Raw genomic sequence first — 19,677 nt, 5'->3', positions numbered from 1 at the left:
GATTCGTATCATAGCTTGTCTACAGATAGTTCCTTTGGTGGGCAAGAGGCCTGCCACCAAAGCAGGAGACTACCATTCACTCTACCCCCTGCCGCCCAAACCTTAACAGGCGCATCAGACTATGCATGGGGGGCTCACTTGGCGGGGAAGTGCATTCAGGGATGGAACCCAAGTCAAATGCACCTGCATATCGATCAAAAAATGTTAGCTGTACAGAATGCTCTGACAGCCTTCAAGGACCACATTCTTTCAGGGCAATTAATGGTAAAGACGGACAACACCGCTGTCATGTGGTACATAAATAAGCAGGGGGGAACCCACTCATACACACTCTGCAGACTAGCCATGGCTCTGTGGAACACAGCCTTGAGCTGCCAAGTGCACCTACAGGCTCAATTCCTGCAAGGAAAGCTAAATGCACTGACAGATGACCTAAGCAGAAATCTCATGGACCCACGCAAGTGGAAACTGGAACCAAAGATATTCAACATAGGTTCATACTAGACTAACTGCCCTTGTGAGCCATTGTAAGTTTAGACAATTATCCCTTGTGAGACTCAAACCTTACACCTTGTGTTTGTAAGGCAAACACCTTGACAATTAAGCCACCCTCCCAACATGTTGAGAAACAAATGGGGGAGCCCAGATATAGACCTGTTTGCCTCCCCCAGAACTACCAATTGGAAACATTCTGCACTCAAACAGGCTTGGAAAGTGGATGCCCCGTCCTTCACCTGGAAAAACCTATCAGTTTATGCATTTCCCCCTCTGCTTCTCCTCTCCAAGGTACTACTAAAGATCAAACAGGACAAACCAAGGACGATACTGATTACACCAGACTGGGCAGGCCCACACTGGTTACCCCCTTTTGCACAGTTACTGCTGGCACCTGTCTCAGACCCTTGCCCTGCTGTCCCAGCAGGAGGGCCAGATTCTGCACCCATAGCTTCAAACCCTGAACCTGGCAGCCTGGCTAATTACCTGATCTCTCCATTACCATCCCTTAGTAAGCAAGTGTTGGTTCTGGAGGCAAGGAGGCTTAGTACTAGAAAATTATATGCTGATAATTGGAAAAAATTTTGTTCCTGGAACCAAACTCCAGGGATGGGCACAGCAGCGCCCAATTTACCTCAGATTCTTCAATACTTAACTGAGATGCTTCACAAGGGCCTTTCCTTTTCCTCCAAAATTCATGCCTCAGCCATTTCAGCTCATAACACAGAAACACCCCTCTTCTCTCGTCCACTGCTGAAGCCATTCCTCAGAGGGGCCAGAAACTTGCAAGACCACCCAGGAGAGCCCCTACTCCAGCCTGGGACCTTTGTATTGGAAAAACTCACGCTACATCCATTTGAGCCAGCTGCAAACGCAGAGTTGAAATTCCTTTCTTGGAAAACAGCCTACCTTTTAGCCATCACTTCAAGAAGGGTGTCTGAATTACAGGCCCTCGTGGCCTTTTATCATTTTTCATGCGGACAGGGTGTACCTCAGGACCAATCCCTCCTTCATGCCCAAGGTGGTATCCAGTGTAGCCCATAATTAGTTCATTCATTTGCCAACCTTCTTTTCTAATCCACAGAACAAAGGGGTATGAATACTGCACTCCTTAGATGTGCACAGACAACTTAGATTTTATTTGGACAGGACTAAACCTCTCAGGAAATCTGAACAGCTGCTGGTTGCGTTTGCTGCAGAGGCAAAGGCCATTTCTAAGCAAACCCTTTCTAAATAGGTCATTGCTTTCATTTCTGCTATAAGCACCATGGAAAACCTATCCCACAGGGGATTAGACCACATTCAACCAGGGCTGCATTTACCTCTACAGCCTTTCTCGGAGGTGTTCCCTACCAGGCACATCTTAGAAGCTTCTACCTGGAGTTCTGTACATACCTTCACCAAGTATAGCCATTTGCCAATTTTCTCTAAATCCAGAGCTGGCTTTGCCACTGCAGTCTTTCAGGGCGTTATAGCTGGTCCTCATGCTATCTAATTTCTTCTTCCCATCCTTAGCTTTGGGAATCTACCCAAATGTGATGACTTCAACAGTGAAACATGAAGAAAATAGGACAGTTGTGTACACTTACCATAAATGCAGATGTTAGTGTATTCACTGTTGCAGTCCTAGTTACCCTCCCTCCAGCCCCCTAACTTCTGTTGGCTATACCTCTATTCTTGCTTACTATGCTTAAAGCTTTTTGGTGTATTTGCTTTTTTGTTGGAGGTGTAACCTTGTGTATATATATAATTGCTTCCCATTATGGGGACACCTGACATCTGGGGCAAGAAAAACTGATGTAATTGCATCGGCTGCATGCTTTATACCCCTGACTACCTGACGTTATGGAAGATGACAGTAATGGACGCAAGACTTGGATAATCAGGCCGACTGAGGGCTACTGCAAGCAGATAACCCAAATGTGATGACTGCAACAGTGAATACACACAAACGTATACATTTATGGTAAGTGTACACAACTGTACTTTCTCCGGGCATGTGGCACAAAGCCTGTTTGGAGGCGAAGGTTGAATAGTGACTCGGTGGTTCTGATGGGTCATATTTCAGGATATTTAGACGGCAGCCTGGGTTATCGCCACCCATTGTTTTGTTCTTAGAGTATCTAGGACCTGTTCCTTATTTAGAGGGAATATATTGGATTGTATTTCTTGGGATGTAGCTAGGGTTGAGTGGGCTGGGAGGGGTAAAGTTGGAACTAAAATTTGTCAGCAGTAGATTTGCTACAGCTCTATTACAGCCAGTTTGTCACACTCTTGTGTGCCACCCTTTTTTTTCTGACATTACTAAAAAAAAAAAAAAAAAAAAAAAAAGCCTTGTGGTTGTCCTTGGATGGAAACCCATCTTTAACTCAAAATTGGCTTTTTTGAACTTAATGAGCCCGCCTAGTTGACTGTCTAGTTTGAGAGAGATTTTACCTGTTTGGGTGTTACTATTCCTTAATTACAGCTGTGATATTTTTGTTATACAGTGTGCTTCATTTTGGGTTCCACCAGGGTGGGTTTGTCTGTTTCGGTTTTCTGGTAGGTACAGCAGCCTGTATGCTACCATTGACATGGTTGTGCAGAGTTTCTGTGAACAATTCCGCATAGGTTGCAGTGTTATCTGGTTTTGGAAGGGCTTGGAATTTTGAGAGGGTGTCACTTAGAGGTAGCTTGCCTTGGAGTAGTTTATAACTGTTGTAGAGCCTGGTGAGTGGGGCATCAGTGTGTCGTGTGATGGTGTTCTCTGATTAGAATCTTGGGTAGTGTGTTGGCTTGCCTTATGGGCTTTTTAGTTGAGGCTCTATTGGATGTGAAGTATGTTTAGACTCGTATTGCTTTTTGTTGAGTGCTTTCTTTTTGGTTCATGTAGGGTAATTTTTTGCTGGCAGTGTTATGGGAGGTCTTTGTGGATTTGGGAAGATTGCATTTAAGTGCCTCAGCAAAAGTTGTTTTATGTGTGAGGTCAGTACTATGTGTGGGTGGGTGGAGCATTTTTTTGATTTTTCTCCCACTTGTATGTGAGAGCTTTGCCTCCATTGACTGTGTATACATCTCTCACATACTGTATGTTTCTTTAAGGATTAAGTGGTTGTCATTGAGCATGGATATCTTGAGACACTTAGAAAGCCTCCAGTCTGCCAGACTGGCTACGGGGAAATTAGAAAGGTGCATATTCATAATTACAGGCCCTTTATTTGGTAATGTGAAAGTTTGCTGTACGAGTGTTTAAAAGAGGCCAGCTAAGGGTGATTTTGAAACTAGAGACTAGGCGGGCCTTCACTGATTCACATAAGTGCCTTGCTGGGGAACTTTCCTTGATTTTCTTGATTGTATTGCTGTTTGGTACTTTGTTAGATATCTGCTAGGAGAGAAAACTGCGATTGCTTGGCAAATTCTCTACAAGGATCTCCACTTCCAGTGCCTCTCTTGTTTACAGCACAATTATAAAAATTGTACAATATGCCAGTTCCTTGCATTCAGAGGGGTTTTGGTACAATGTTTTCCCTTCCATACATATTTGAAAACTGCTTCTTAAGCACCTTGCCCAGACTAAGGTGCTGGATCCTTCCACCCATTGTCCTGCCTATGCTGAAGAAATTTGAGGCCTATGCTGATGTTTCGGAACCTGCGGTACACCAGATGCCTGCTCAGATGGCTGATAGTACAGCCCCACCTAAGGGCCAGCATGGTGTCTGAGGTTTGCACGTCTGGAGCTATTGATGTTAGATAGTGGTGAGAAGGAGGAATCCACTTAGATGTTCTTCGTCTCACATTGCTGCAGTCATAACCTGTGGGTAGTCCGCTGTCCTCGGTCGGCCCGAATACCAAAGAGCTAGGCTGGCGTCGGTCATTGTCGCCTAGAGCTGACGTCAGTACGTAGTAGTACTTTAAGTGCATGACCGACGCCATATCCTCAGTCTTTCTTGCTGCATGGTCCGAAGCAGAGGCAGCGTTTGCAAGTGCCGTTCGGCGTTCTGAAATTTTCATTTATCGAGTTTCAGACAGAAGACCAAGTTGGGCTAAGTACCCCGTTGGGGAAATTTTTGCCTTTTCTTGCCTCAGTTATCCGGATGTCAGAAAAAGTTAATAATTGTATTTCTTGTGGGAAGCAGATACCTCATAGGGATTATCATTCTTTCTGTATTCCTTGCTTGGGGCCTGAGCATGACGTGGTTGGGTGTCTCTTTTGTGCTAGATTTAATAAGCGCACCATTAAACGAAGATTAGACTGTGCCAGGCTTGTTTTTGGTAAACTGTGTAACTATAACATGCCGTCGGATCCGCCGACGCCCGCTACCGCTAAAAAGCGTAAGGATAAATCTTTAAGGTCTAAACCGGATGAGTCGTCCGTTGCGGATGCCGGTTCTACGGAGCCTCCGGTTGAATCTGTGGATCCTGCCGAGGGTTCGGCTGTATCCCAGGGGGAACCTTTGCTTTTACAGGAGTTGGCCTCTCAGGAGTTAGGCCAGGCTGAGGGTGCTTCTCAGGTGTCTGTTCCAGCTTTACAAAAGGTTATTAGGCCTTCTACTTCAGTGGCTAAAGGCCATGCTAAGGCCAAACCTTGTCTTGTTGGCCCTGGTCATAGTTCTAGCTCTCCAGCCCCTGTTCCTAAAAAGCATATGTTGAAAATGGCAGAGGACTTGATTACTTTGATCAGGGGTTCTATGCTCCCCCCCCCCCCCAGAGAAGTGGCCTAGGGTGGAGGCGGATTTAGAGGGAATGGATCATTCCTCTGACTACTCTGAATCCTCAGCTGAAGAAATTCAGGATTTCCCTTCCTATTCAGATTCGGATGCAGAGGACTCCTGTCCGTCTGCTTCTCCTCCAGAGGATTTTTCTTTTTCTGAGACTTTACATTCCATGAGGGAACATTTCAAGTGGGAAGGTCAAGATTTTTCAGATTCTCGGAAAAGGCTTAGGGAATTTTTGTTTCTGCCACAACATAGGCCCTTGGCTATTCCTCCTGTCTTAGATGTAGTTCAGGATGTTTTTTCTGAATCTTCCCTTAATCCTGATTCTTTGCCTCCGGCCCCTGTTAAGCCAGACCGGTATTACAGAGTTCCAGAAGCACATAAGTATTTGTGCAAGAGTCCTAGAGCTGATCCGGAAACTATTATTCAAGGTCCGAAGGGTGTTAGGGCTTCTGTGGCTAAGAATCCAGTTCCTTTGGATAAGGATTCTAGAGCGTTAGATAGGTGGGGGAAAAAAGTGTACACCTCCTCGACGTTAGCTATGAGGGCTTTGAATTGCCAATTTCATATGCTGAAGTATCAGAATTTTTTGTTAGGCCAATTGAATTCTAAGGTGGATGCTTTATCTGAGGGTATAGAGTGTAAGGAGCTCCAGGAGTTGGTTCATGCATCAGATCAAGTTGGCAAACATTCTTTACAGTGTGGTTTTGATGCTCTTCAGGCTTCATCCAGGGTGGCTGCTACAGGTTCAGTTATTCGTAGACATGCCTGGCTTAAGGATCAAAATTTGTCAGAGCATGTTAAGGCTCGGATTTTGGATGCTCCTCTTCAATCTGAAGTACTTTTTGGCCCTCCTGTGGAATCAGTTTTGAAAAAGATGGAAGATAAGGCTAAGTCTATGCAGACGGTCAAGGATTTTATGCAGGTGCAGCCCCCTAAGTTTAGTAGGAATTGGCCTGCTAGAGGATGGTCTTATCCTTCTTCGTATTATCAGTCTAAGGGCAGGTCTAGACGTGGTAGAGGCAGGGCTCACGCTCAGGGTTCTTTCAGACCTAGGACTTGGAGCTCTCCTGCACAGTCTTCTGGTGAGGGTAGTGGTCAGTCCTTTCGTAAGCAGACCCAATGACCTGTATCTTCCGCTGCCAGACCCTTCTTTACTGGCAGCTCCTCTAGGAGGAAAGTTGGGACTTTTCAAACAAAACTGGAATTTGGTCACCCAGGACCAATGGGTGTTGGATATAATAAATCAAGGTTACAAGTTTTATTTTCACATACTTCCTCCTTTCAAAGGCATGCCGGATGTGCCTCCTCAGCAAAGGCTGGAGGCTCAGGAGCAAATTTCTCTGCTTTTGCAGATGGAGGCAATTCAGGTGGTCCCTCCGTCAGAAGTAGGCCTAAGATTTTATTCCCGTCTATTCCTAGTGCCAAAGAAAGGAAACACTTGGAGACCAATTCTGGATTTGTCCATTCTCAATACCTACCTAGACATTCCAAAGTTCAAGATGTTAACATTACAACAACTTCTGCCTATGCTAGGCAAAGATCACTGGATGGTAACCCTGGATCTCAGAGGCCTATCTTCACATCCCTATCAGGCCCAGTTGCAGGAGATTCCTGAGATTTCGGGCTGGTACTTCGCATTATCAGTTCTCTGCATTGCCCTTTGGTTTATCTACTGCGCCCAGGGTATTCAAAAAAGTTCTGGCTCCTGTGATTGCTTTCTTCAGACAGAGAGGAATACAAATTTACCCTTATCTGGACGATTGCCTGATTCTTGCTCAAAACAAAGACATTTTACTACAACATCTCCAGTATGTAATGGCAGTTTTAAGGTGCCTAGGGTATTCTGTGAACAAAATAAAGTCCAGTCTAGTACCCTCTCAGGACATGTGCTTTCTGGGTGTGAGACTGAATACAGCTTCTCAGATGGCATTTCTGACCCCGGACAAACAAAGAACTCTTCATCTTTACTTCCAGCAGTTATCAGTAATGTCCAGGCTAACTGCAAGGACAGTCCTTCAAGCCTTGGGGTTCATGGCATCTTGCATTCTAGTACTTCCCAATGCCAAATTGCATATGAGGAAGCTACAATGGTATCTCAAAAGTATGTGGACTCAACACTGCCACGGTTTGGACACTGTCATTCGGATTATACCTTGCATCCAGAAGGAATTCTTGTGGTGGGCTCAGGAATGTCACCTAAATAAGGGACTCTCTGTGACCCGACCAGAGGCGAGTCAGATCCTAACGACGGATGCCTCGGACTTGGCTTGGGGAGCACACTTCAATGGGAAATGGATACAAGACATGTGGCCTCCCAAACTACTACATTTGCATATCAACATGAAGGAGATGTTAGCAGTTCAATTTGCTTTGATGGCCTTCAAGGACCTGCTTCAGCCGGGACAGGTGTTGATTCAAACAGACAACACAACAGTCATGTGGTACATCAACAAGCAGGGGGGAACCCATTCCTACCCTCTTTGCAGGCAAGCAATGATTTTGTGGGAGACTGCTCTGAGTTTTCGAATCAATCTTCAAGCACGGTTTCTGCCAGGAGATCAGAACTCCCTAGCAGATATATTGAGCATGCAAATTGTGGATCCCCACGAGTGGAAACTGGATCCTCAGGTTTTCAAACAATTGACTGTGGCTTGGGAAACTCCAGACATAGATCTTTTCGCTTCTCCACTGAATTTTCAACTTCCAAAATTTTGCACAAAGATGTTCCACCCAGATGCTTGGAAAGTGGATGCTCTATCTTTCAGTTGGAACAGCCTTCATGTTTATGCTTTTTCTCCTCTGCCTCTTCTCCCCAAGGTACTCTTGAAAGTCAGGCAGGACAAGCCTTGCATGATTCTAATAGCACCAGATTGGCCACGTCAGCATTGGTATCCTCTGCTGAGGAGTTTAATCCAGGAGCCTCCTTGGCTTCTGCCACAGGTTCCTCATTTGTTGTCCCAGTCAAACAATCATTTTCTCAATGTTCAGGTGCAGTCCCTCCATCTAACAGTCTGGAGTATTCTGTGATGGAGCCGGTGGGGTCTCAGCTTCCTCAACAGGTTTTGAATGTCATTTTGGAAGCCAGACAACCTAGCACTAGAAAAGTTTATGCTGATAAATGGAAGAGATTTTTTTCTTTGGAGCATTGCAAAGGGTTTTGGTGTTTCAGTGCCTAATTTGAGTTTTGCACTACAGTATCTTACTGAATTACTGGACAAGGGTTTGTCATTCTCTTCTGTGAAGGTTCATGCTGCAGCCATTTCTGCTCACTATGATTGTGACCCTCCTTTATTTTCTCATCCTTTGTTCAAACAATTTCTTAGAGGGGCAAAGAATATAAGACCCCCACGTAGAGCTCCTACTCCTTCCTGGGATCTCAATTTTGTTTTGGCGAAACTTACTTCACCTCCTTTTGAACCTGCAGCTACGTCTGAGTTGAAGTTTTTGTCTTGGAAGACTGCTTTTTTGTTGGCCATTACTTCTGCTAGGAGGGTATCTGAATTGCAGGCACTCATGGTAGTTGAACCCTTTTTGATATTTCATAAGGATAGAGTTTCTTTGCGAACTAACCCTACTTTTATGCCTAAAGTGGTTTCTAATGTGGCCTTGAACCAGTCTATTCATTTGCCTACTTTTTATGCTGATCCCCAAAATAAAGGGGAAAAAGTCTTGCATTCTTTGGATATCCACAGGCAGTTACGTTACTATTTGAGCAGAACTAAGGAGTTCAGACAGACTCAACAGTTATTTGTTTCTTTTGCTTTGAATTCACAAGGGAAAGCTGTTTCAAAGCAGACTATTTCAAAGTGGATTGGTCATTGTATTGCTTTTTGTTATTCTCATCATGGGAAGGATGTTCCTGCTGGAATCAGACCTCATTCTACTAGGGCTACTGCCACTTCTACTGCTTTTCTAAGGGGTGTAGCTACTAAGGATGTTTTGAAGGCAGCTACTTGGAGTTCAGTACACACTTTTACTAAACATTATCATCTCCCTCTTTATTCCAAGTCCAGGGCTGGATTTGCCACTGCAGTTTTACAGGGCATGTTAGCAGCTCCTAATGCTTTGTAGTTTGCCAGCCTCCCTTTTCCTTTGCTTTGGGATTCTACCCACAGGTTATGACTGCAGCAATGTGAGACGAAGAACATAGTACAGTTTTGTACCTACCATAAATGTAGATGTTCAAGGATCCACATTGCTGCAGTCCAATTATCCCTCCCTCCTTCCCCTCTATAGTTGTGGTTGCTGGGTTTCTTTTTGGGATACTCTTTATTTCCACACTAGTGGTTGTTGGGCTTTTACTACTTTAGTTCTGGCCTTCATTTTTAGGCCTTCTGACATCTGGGGCAAGAAAGACTGAGGATATGGCGTCGGTCATGCGGTTAAGTACTACTACGTACTGACGTCAGCTCTAGGCGACAATGACCGACGCCAGCCTAGCTCTTTGGTATTCGGGCCGACCGAGGACAGCGGACTACCCACAGGTTATGACTGCAGCAATGTGGATCCTCGAACATCTACATTTATGGTAGGTACAAAACTGTACTTTTCTGAAGGATCCAAAGGTATACAGCACATTTTGGTTAGAGGAGAGATACCAAGGTCAATTATCAAGGGATTGGAACCAGCACATCTTGTGAAAGCAGACATCCCACCTCCTGATCTCCCTTCCTTCATGAAATTTCTTCCCACAAAAACATCCAAGGAAAAGGAGTGGATGGATTTGTCCCATGGCATACTGAAGGCCATTATGACAATCGTACCTATGTCCTTTGCTTCATCTGGTCTTGCTGTCATGTCACAAGAGGCATCTAGAATTTTCTGAGCATGATTAGGTTTATTTGGACCTGAGCACTCCTTGGCCCTAATCTTCTCAAGTGTCGAAGTACTAAGGGGCCTCTGATAATGAGGATGCTCTTTTGCTGATTTCTCTGTTCGAGGCTCATTTGGTGAGACTATTTTGGAACATGATTAATGAGAATCAACTGATATGGATGTGCAAAAAAGTGTTAGAACCTGCTAGTCAGACACTCCTCTGTTTCCTGTTCTGGAGGCCTTTCTCAATGTGTCTGTGTCCACTGCTCCTGTTTCTCAACCACTTGCTCCCAAAAAGCATGATAGATTCTTTAAGGTGCCTGAAGTTTTAAAGTTCTTGTACAATAACCCCTTGGCACATCCTCCCATCTTTTCTGTGGCTACAGACAAAGCTGCCTTAACTTCTACCTGCAGATAATGCCCTCTCTTTGGAGAGACTGCAGAGCGACCAATAGACTGGGAAAGAAGATACACAACCTCTTCAGCCAAGCCCTCATAGCTGTGAACTATCAGACTGAAATGACAAAATACTTTTTGCATATTTTGAGCAACTTAAAGTTTTAGCCACAATGGGTAAGACCAGTCAACAAGTCGGCCTGTCACTGCTGAAGCCTCACATGTCGAAGAATAGCATCAAATGCACTGTCGCACAGTGGAAGCCTCCTCCAGAGCAGCTGCCACAGGATCTCTTATTAGAAGGTTTGCATGGCTTTGCTGCCACTCCCTCCCTGAGGGTAATAAACTTAAACAACTTGATTCTCCCGTGAATAGGTATCTATTTAGCCCTGATACTGCCAGTTTAAACCCTCAAAAGAGCAGGGGAAAATGAAGGATTGCAGACAAATTTTCCTTTCTCTGATATCTGGGTACTGAGGAAACTACCCTGCTAAGCCCACTTTTACCCACAGGTAACAGACACTCTCAAGGCCTAGAAGCTTCCAAAGAAAAGATTCCATGACAAACCAAACAGGGACTCTAAATCTGGGAGGCCTCCCTACCATTTAAGTCAACCGGACTACCATTTGTACTCCTCCCATAGTCCACCCCCCCCCGTGAAAAAGAACCTCCTCTTTATGAAACTGGAAGCTTGTTACCAGACAAATGGGTCCTCTCCATTATTGAACTTGTTTACATAATGGCTTGGAAGGAAATCCCTCCATTCAAGGGCATCCCCATCCCCATGTCACAATCAGATAAACTTGCACTCTCCTATCATACAAACCCTGCTTGACCAAGGCACTATAGGACCTGTGCCACAACAGTGGGAAAAGGGTTCTACTTAAGACTTCCTTGTTCCAAGAAAAGAAGAATGGAGACCTATATTTGATCTGTCCATTCTCAACACCTTTCTCGAGGTCTCGTCTTTCAAGATGCTTTTTATCCAAACTCTCTTGCCCTTAATTCTTCCACAAGCTTTCCGTGTGTCCTTGGACATTAAAGGATGCCTACCACCACATCATGATCCACCCTTCCTTTATGAAATTACTGAGGTTTTCAGCTTACTTGTCACACTTTCTCTGCTTTGTCTTTTGGACTTTCTGCTGCCACCAGTGCCTTCAGAAAGTCTCCATCTCCAATCGTTGCTGTCTGCAGGACTCAGGAAATTAAAATACCCCCTTACTTGAACAACCTGTTTATACAGGCTATTATCTCCACAAACCCTTTTGCTCTGTTGTACTGTGTCTGTACACCAAAGACTGAGTTTTTCCTGAGCAGCTTCAAGAAATCCTCTCTGGAGCCAATGCAAAACCTATCTACTTGTCTTGGGCTGTAGACTGGATACCAAAGTCATGCAGACCTTCCTGCCCCCAGAGAAGATACAGCGGTCGGAAGCTTGTCAGTTTTTCATAGGCGATTTCAGCAATTACAGAAACTGAAGCCAGTTTGCCAAAACCACCTTAGAAAATGGAGGTTACCTTTTTCTTTGTTGTTGTGTAACCTCTGAGTTGGTGTCCCCTCACTTGGGGGGTGTGTGGGGGACTTGCCCCCAGCAAAAGCTTTTCTAATATTCGCTGAAGGCTGTTTCATTGAACTGGTTTCAGATTATTTGCATTTGTCGAAACTGCCTTTGGAAGGACTTGAATCCCAGAGCTCACCAGTTACTTCGTCTCTACCTCTTCAGACTTGCACTGCAAGAGAATTTGAAGGCCATAAGTTTCATGGTTGCAAGTGTAACTAGGATTCTTTTCTTTAGGCTACACCTGAGAAAGATACAGTGGTACTTGAAATCCATTTGGTCGTGGCATGCCCATCCATGCAACTCCTCCTCACCTACTTGAAAGAAAGAAAAATCCAGTGGTGGATATCTCTGACATACCTCCAGTGTGGATATCTCTTACATACCTCAACCTATGCCTGCCTTTAAATTACAAATGCAACAGGAATTTCATATAGGTGCTTCAGATGTTGCATTGGAGGTGTAAACTGGCTGAGACGACTCCTGGGTCAATGGCCACCCAATCTGAGGTTATAACAATTCAAACTGGCGATGTAGGCACTAATGCAAGCCCTGTAGACCTGTCAATACTGGACCCCAGAACCACTCGGGTTTTTTACAGGCAGCATAAACAAGCTGGGGGGGGCGGTGGATCATACCAGCTTTGCAGGCTGGCTGTTATGGCATGGGATCATGCCACAAAAGCAAACCTGTGCCTTCAGGCCATTTACGTTACCTCACAGGACAGTTTCCTGACATTTTACTAAGTAGATCAACATCCAGTTTGTGGGCATCTTTCCTTGAAGACTGATCTTCCTGGACTTAAACCATAAATGGGGCATCCCACAGATAACTTGTTTGCCTCCATCCACAACAAATAACTTCCTCTTTTCTGCTACAGAATTAATGTCCTCAGACATGTAAGACTGGTACCATTTCCTTTCATTGGAGAAGGTGGCTCCTGTATGCCTTAACCTTCACTTCCTGTTCTCTCATAGGATTTACTAAAGATCGAGAAAAAACAAAGGTTCTGTTGGACTGTTGTGATCAAGGCAGCATGGATTCCCTTGAGCTGACTGAGCTAAAGTAGTTTTACTTCATTTGGTCTTCAACCTGTGGGTTACGGATCTGTATCAGATCTGAGCTGGCAACTTTTGCTAGCATCTGCTCCGAGCTCCAAACTCCTCCCTTTACGCATAATACACCTCCACTGCCTTCCATCCCCAGATCTCGTTTGCTGCGAATTGCTTTGCATGATGATCTCTTGAGCCCCAACTTTGTCAAGTGGGTAAAAACGTTTGAGTTTCTTATTTCTCAACAAATTGTTGGGCACTGTTAGTTTAGGTTCCCCTTTCTCCTCCCCTCGCTTGGTGCGTCTAGTTGTAGTGTTGGAGTAGAGTAGTTTTGTATTGTGTGGATTTTTGCCCCCCCCCCCTTTCTGTGTACGACTGTGGGAGTGTGTGCCCGCGCACGTGCCAGTAGGAAAGGAACAGGTTTTTTTTCTTGTTCTCTTTCTACTGACAGTATGGCTGAAAATCTTGTAGCGTTGCACTGAATGTGGCCGTAAATTATCCCCTGCGGATGGCCACACTGTGTTTTGTGCTTGGGCGTGGCCCATCTGAGTGTGGACTGCAGTATATGTGCGGGCTTCAAACCCTGCACCTTTAAAGGCCTTCTTCCCTCTTCAGAGTCTGTTTCCTCGTCTCTGGCTGTCCTTCCTCTCTTCCCTTGGTCACCCCCGCCCTGCCCAGGCTGGGACTCTATCTCCTGTACTAAAGCCTGTGGCAGCAGAGCAAAAAAGGGGTAGAGAGAGGGGAGAGAGAGTCTAAGGCTAGGGAAAAGCGAAGGACGACTCCGGACCTCACTTCACCTGTAAACATTCCACGGATCTATGACCCCCCCCCCCGGCTCCGATCTCGGAGGTTCTCCCAGGAGCCGGAGGAGACCTGTTCAGCTTCTCGGGCCTCTGTGCCCTGACCCGCCAGGTTGGAGTATCTGTGGCCTCGTCATGGTCCAACCGGTCCTTGTCTAACATTGATCTGGAAAAAATTATGAGGTTTATCCATACTCAGATCCAGATGGGGGTAGTGCCAGCCCCCCTCTGGAGGGGGGAGCTCGCTTCCCTTTTTCCAGCCTATATCTCCTTCTCTGATCCGACCTTCGGGTTTGGAGTATTCGGATCAGAGGGTGGCTTTGGTCAGGAGGTCGGTGCCAACAGTACCGGTTTCCTCTATGCTGACAGCTGCCTGGAGTGTGTTGGATACGACCAGCTGAGATCCGAGCCGCTCTGAGCCGGAGCTTGGGTGTCTGATCCGAGGGAGTGGAGCTTTTTTCATAGGCTCCACCTTTGCCGGGCCAAGTTCCGTCCCTTGGAGCTCCGTCCACTTCGGGCCTGGCTTCGATTCTCTCGGACCCGGGGAGACCGGCCTCCTTATTGGTTTCTCAGGAGGTTCGCTTGGGTTTGGCATGGTAGAAAGGGTACTCTCCACTGGATCGAGACCCCTGGCTGCCCCCTCGGACACCACCCAGACCCCCTCTGCTCTGTCTACAGTCCCCATTGTTTTACCAGAGGGACAGCCCATGTTTGAGGAGCCCCAGACTGTTCCCCCTGAGGAACAAGTGGCTTGCAAGGTCCCTCCGGAGAGCCCCACCAGAGAGGAACCTTGCAAGCATATGTGCAAGAGGAGGCACTTGGACTCCCCCAGAGTCCCTCACCAAGGAGACAGACTTGGCTGATGGGGAAGGTTCACCTACGTCACCTCCCGAGGATTTGTCCTTTGGAGAGACATCATGGAAATTCTACACCAACGGGGGGAGGTTGGTTTGCCCCCCAAACCATCTACTGACAAGTCTGTGTTCCTGGGGACTTCTGGCACGGGCCCATCTACTTCCTAGGAGTCCCCTCCCACGGATCCTTTGGTGGATCTGGTGACCTCATGGGCATGTAAGGAACCGGACACCATGGAAACTATCCTGAAAAGACCACACAATTTTAAGCCCCCCCCCCAATAGAACAGCATGGTACAAGGGCTCCCTCGTAGACGCTATGGTGGTAGCAGCAGCCACGAAGAAGGAATTTGCTCTGGAGAGTTCCTCTGTTCATCCTCCTGGCCGCGAGTCGCAGATGATGGACTGCATAGGGAAGCAGGTTTATGCTTCAGCTGCCTTTTCGATTAGGGTGCTGAACTACCTGGGCCATGTCACCAGACTCCAGTGTGTCCTGGTAAAGGAGCTGGAGGAGTCCCCCCCCAAGTCCATGTCGTAGGAGGACAAGGCTTCGATTTCCACGGGATGGCCACTTTGAAAGCAGTCTCCAATATGTCCATGCGAATTTGGCATGCTGTGGAAGGAGCGTCTAGGACGGCTAGGTCTGGCGTGTCCATGAGGTGCAACGCCTGGCTCAGGTTGTGATTTTTCAGAACCCTTCAAGGCGTCCTTCGTCAGTGCCCCTTATGACTGCTCTACTCTCTTTGGTAAGACCGTCAGCGACACTAGCCCAGAGTGATAAGGACCGGAAGACACTGTCTGCTATTGGGATCCGCTTCTCGAACCCTCAAAGTTCCTTTTCCTGAAGCCAGCGAGAGCAAAAGAAGATGTTCCAGAAGTCACAGTATTCCCGGGACACTTGGGGCTCTTCTTCCCCCAGAGGCAGAGGGGGGACAGAATGGACACCGGCCCAGAGGCAGAGGGGGTCCAAAGAATTTTGGGTGTCAAGAACTGTTCTCGGACAGACCCAGGCAGCAACCCTGAAGGGTTGCCCAATTGCTGTACTCTGCAGACAGTTGGGGGACTATTGTCCTTGCACCTAGCGGTATGGGAGTATATAACAGACTGTTGGGTGCTTCAGATCATATCCAGAGGGTACTCTAGCCCCTTCTTGGGTTCCCCCAAATCTCCCAGCCGTACTACCCATGCAAAGGGAGGCAGCAGCACAGGAAATTTCCAAGCTGCTGGAAAAATGATCCATCGAAGCCATTCCCCCAGATGAGTCCGGATCAGGCTTCTACTCCAAATTCGTTTTGGTGCCAAAGAAAATGGGGGATTTGAGGCCCATTCTGGACCTCTCTACCCTGAACCTGTCATTTGCTAGAGAAGTTCCAGATGGTCACATTACAGTCCATCATGCCGCACCTGCAAGAGAGCGACTGGATGTGCTTGTTAGACCTCCAGGATGCTTACTGTCACATAAAAATGCACAGAAACTTCAGGAGGTTCCTCCGCTTCTGGCTAGGAGTCTATCATTACCAATTTCGAGCCCCGCCCTTTGGTCTCACCACAGCCCCTAGGGTGTTTACCAAAGTGATGGTGGTAGCTGCTCACTTGAGGCTTCAGGGGATTCAGGTCTTTCCATACCTGGAAGATTGGCTCCTCACTGCTCCCACTAGGCATCTACTCTCCCAAACCAGGGATTATTTCCTGACTCTTGCCTTGTGTTTGGGGATCACAGTCAATGCATCGAAATCTTTTCTAGATCTTGTACAGGTGATAGATTACATTGGTGCCAGGATAGATGCTCTTAAGTCAACAATCTTCCTGACCTCTGCGAGAGTTCAAAACCTGAGGATGCATGTCTCCCTGATTTGCCATTCTCATCTCCCAATGGCGGAGTTGGTATTGAGGGCCTTGGGCTCAATGGTGGTAACCATAAAATCTTCTCTGTGCCAGGTTACACATGAGAAGTCTACAGTGGACTTTAGCAGTACAGTGGTCCCTGTTGGAACTGCCTTTGGCACATCCAATTCAACTCAGTCGAGTCTGTCGGCCATCCCTCATATGGTGGATGTGCTCTCTGGACATTTGAGTAACGATCCTCTGTTCCAGCCCTGGCCCAAGCCACAGTGACCACAGATGCCTCCCAACTCGGGTGGGGGGCATTGTTCAGGCAGGACAGTCCATGGCCTCTGGTTCTCCATAGAGACCAGCTTGCACATAAATGCCCTAGAGATGAGAGTGCTCCTTCTAGCGTTGCAGGCCCTTCATGCCTTTCTTCCTCTGGAAACGATTGCAGTTCATTTAGACAACATGTCTGTGGTCTGGTATATCAACAAACAGGGAGGGACCGGATCTTACCCCCCTTTGTCGAGAGGCCATGAGTGTGTGGAAATGGGCGATCTCCACCGATCACTTTCTCATTGCAACACACATTCCGGGACGGTCCAACATCCTAGCGGACATGCTAAGCTGGACCATTCTGATGCCTCACAAGTGGTCTCTGGATCTGGCAATACCGGAGCAGATCTTCAGTGAATGGGGTCAACCTTGCTGCGATCTCTTCACATCTCCTTCCAACGCAAAGTGCAGCGATTTTTTTTGCTGTGAACCCCCCTGCTGGGGGAGTCCCCCAGAGACTCTCCAGTTCATGCTTAGCCTCCTGGTCTTCTGTATGCTTATCCGCCAGTACCTCTAATTCCAAGGTTTCTACAGAAAGCTCGTCACCTGTAGAGCAGAGTGATTCTCATTGCCCCGTTCTGGCCTCACCAGATATGGATTCCCTTCCTATGGTCTCGCTTTCTGGCTCCGCCTTGGATCCTAGATCCCATTTAGGATCTGATTTCACACCCTTCAGGGGTCTCTCACCTGAATCTGGACAGGCTGGAGCTTGCAGCTTGGCTGCTCCACTTCCCGTGATTGCTAGGACTCCTGGACTATCCTCCTCTGTTAGATCTATTCTGGTGTCTGCTCATAAGTCTTCGACCAGGAAAGTTTATTGCAGCACGTTGAAACTGTTTTCCTTTTGCGCCTCTGAAAGGAGTTTAGACCCTTTCACGGCTCCTATTTCTGCCGTTCTTGATTTTCTAGCTGATGTTTTTCAACACGGAGCTAGTTCTTCTACTGTCAAGGTTCAGTTGGCTACCATCTCTCATTTTCATGTGGGCGAGAATTTTGCCTCCTTAGCCTCTTCCAGACTGTGTAAAGCCTTTATTAAAGGCACTTTTTTGTTGCGTCCCCCGGTCAAAGATCCTGTTCCCCCATGGGACCTTACTATGGTTCTTCAAGCCTTGGTCGCCTTTCGAGCCTGTCACAACTGCAGATATAACATTTTTATCTTGGAAAATAACTTTTCTGGTTGTTATTACCTCTGCCAAAAGGGTTTCAGAATTACAGGCCTTGTCCATCAAAGTTCCTTATGTGATTTTTCACTTCGAACCAATCCATCCTTTCTTCCTAAGGTGGCATCACCAGTCAATATCACTGTCAATTTGCCTGTGTTTTTTCCCAATATTACTAGCAAGATGGAAAACAAACTTCACCTGTTGGATGTTCATAGACAGTTATGGTTCTATTTACACAGGTCAAAAAATTTCGGTAAATCTGATCAATTGTTTGTATCCTCCTATAAACTCTTTTTGGGAAAACTGTTTCCAAGGTCACTATTGCTAAGATGGATCTCCTCATGCATCCTTCAAGTCTATAAGGACAGAGGCATGTCTCCTCCAGGTCAGGTGAAAGCTCATTCCACTAGGTCCATGACTGCTACTGTGGCTTTTTGGTCTAGTGTGTTTGGATGATATTTGTTCTGCAGCTACTTAGTCCTCATCTCATATGTTTATTTCTCACTACAAATTGAGTTAGACTTCCAGAAGGAGAGCATCCTTTGGTTCCTTGGTGCTCTGGGATATCCTTCCATGACGGCCTCCCAGGAGTCTAGTAGCTGGGGACTCTGTCCCACAGGCTGAAGACCAGATGAAGTAAAACTACTTCAGATAAAGAAGTTACGTACTCACCATAACATTCCATCTGAGTAGTTGCACCATTTGTCTTCAACCGTCCCTCCCTCCTTCTCCTGGACCTTGGCATATGATCAGGCTGCAGTATAGGTCACAAGTAAATTTTTAGATCTGGTTGTCAGCATAAGGTTCAGCAAACTCTATCTGGGGATGGAAGACAGTGAAGGTGTGTTATGGGTAAGGGGAGGAGTTTGGACCTCTGAGCAGATGCTAGCAAACGTTGCCGGCTCGGATCCGATACGGTTCCATAACCCACAGGTTGAAGACAAATGAAGTACAACTACTCAAATGGAACATTATGGTGAGTACATGACTTCTTTTTTTCAGCATATGGAAAATGCCCTGAAGCTTAAGCTGGCCAGCTGTTATAACCATAGTAGGATATATATAACCTGTATAGCTTGGGCAACCTCAGTCGTGATTATTTGAAATCTACTGTTAAAGTAAGTTTACTTCACTGTACTCTCTGAAATTAGTGTATGGATCTCTCTCACATCAGAATGGCAGGAGGACTTGTTTGGCTGATATTATGTGGTGGTAAACTAGCATTGGATTTGGATGCCGTGTTACTATTGTAAAACAAAGGATGATACTAAGGAAGTACAAGTCACTTTGGATGAAAAGAATGAAAATGAGACCAGGAAGTATAGACACGATTCATTACCAGTAGATGGTGTTTGTTTTGCTTGTTCTCACTTGGATCAACATCTTCTTGGCTGCTGTAGCGGATTTTCACTGGAATGGGAGCCCTGCTGCTCATGCATTCACTTGAGGTAATAGTCAAGACTGCCATGGGTGAGACCCATCATTCAAGTACTAAGGACCAGGTTTTGTGGTTGTCCCAACATCACTTGTGTGTGCCTGAAGTGTCCAGGAGGGTGGTGTGCATTAGTATGCTTCAGTGTACATACAAGCATCTACACGCAAGCAATCAAATGGTCCTGCCCCTTTACAATGTGGTACCTCTGTGTGGCCACCTATTACCATGTGGTATTTTATTGCAGGT

The 19,677-nt window shown here is 46.4% G+C and overlaps 1 protein-coding gene across 1 annotated transcript in view; it reads left to right on the top strand.

Moving 5' to 3' along the window:
* Positions 1-19,677, top strand: part of MARK3 (microtubule affinity regulating kinase 3) — a gene marked incomplete in the record, with an annotated part of 2,430,063 nt that overhangs the window by 1,196,560 nt on the left and 1,213,826 nt on the right.

This window comes from Protopterus annectens, chromosome 6.part0 (assembly GCF_019279795.1).
Source record: "Protopterus annectens isolate FY-2018-M chromosome 6.part0, PAN1.0, whole genome shotgun sequence".
In the NCBI taxonomy this organism is placed as follows: domain Eukaryota; kingdom Metazoa; phylum Chordata; order Ceratodontiformes; family Protopteridae; genus Protopterus; species Protopterus annectens.
This window is presented reverse-complemented; position numbering and strand designations above follow the sequence as displayed.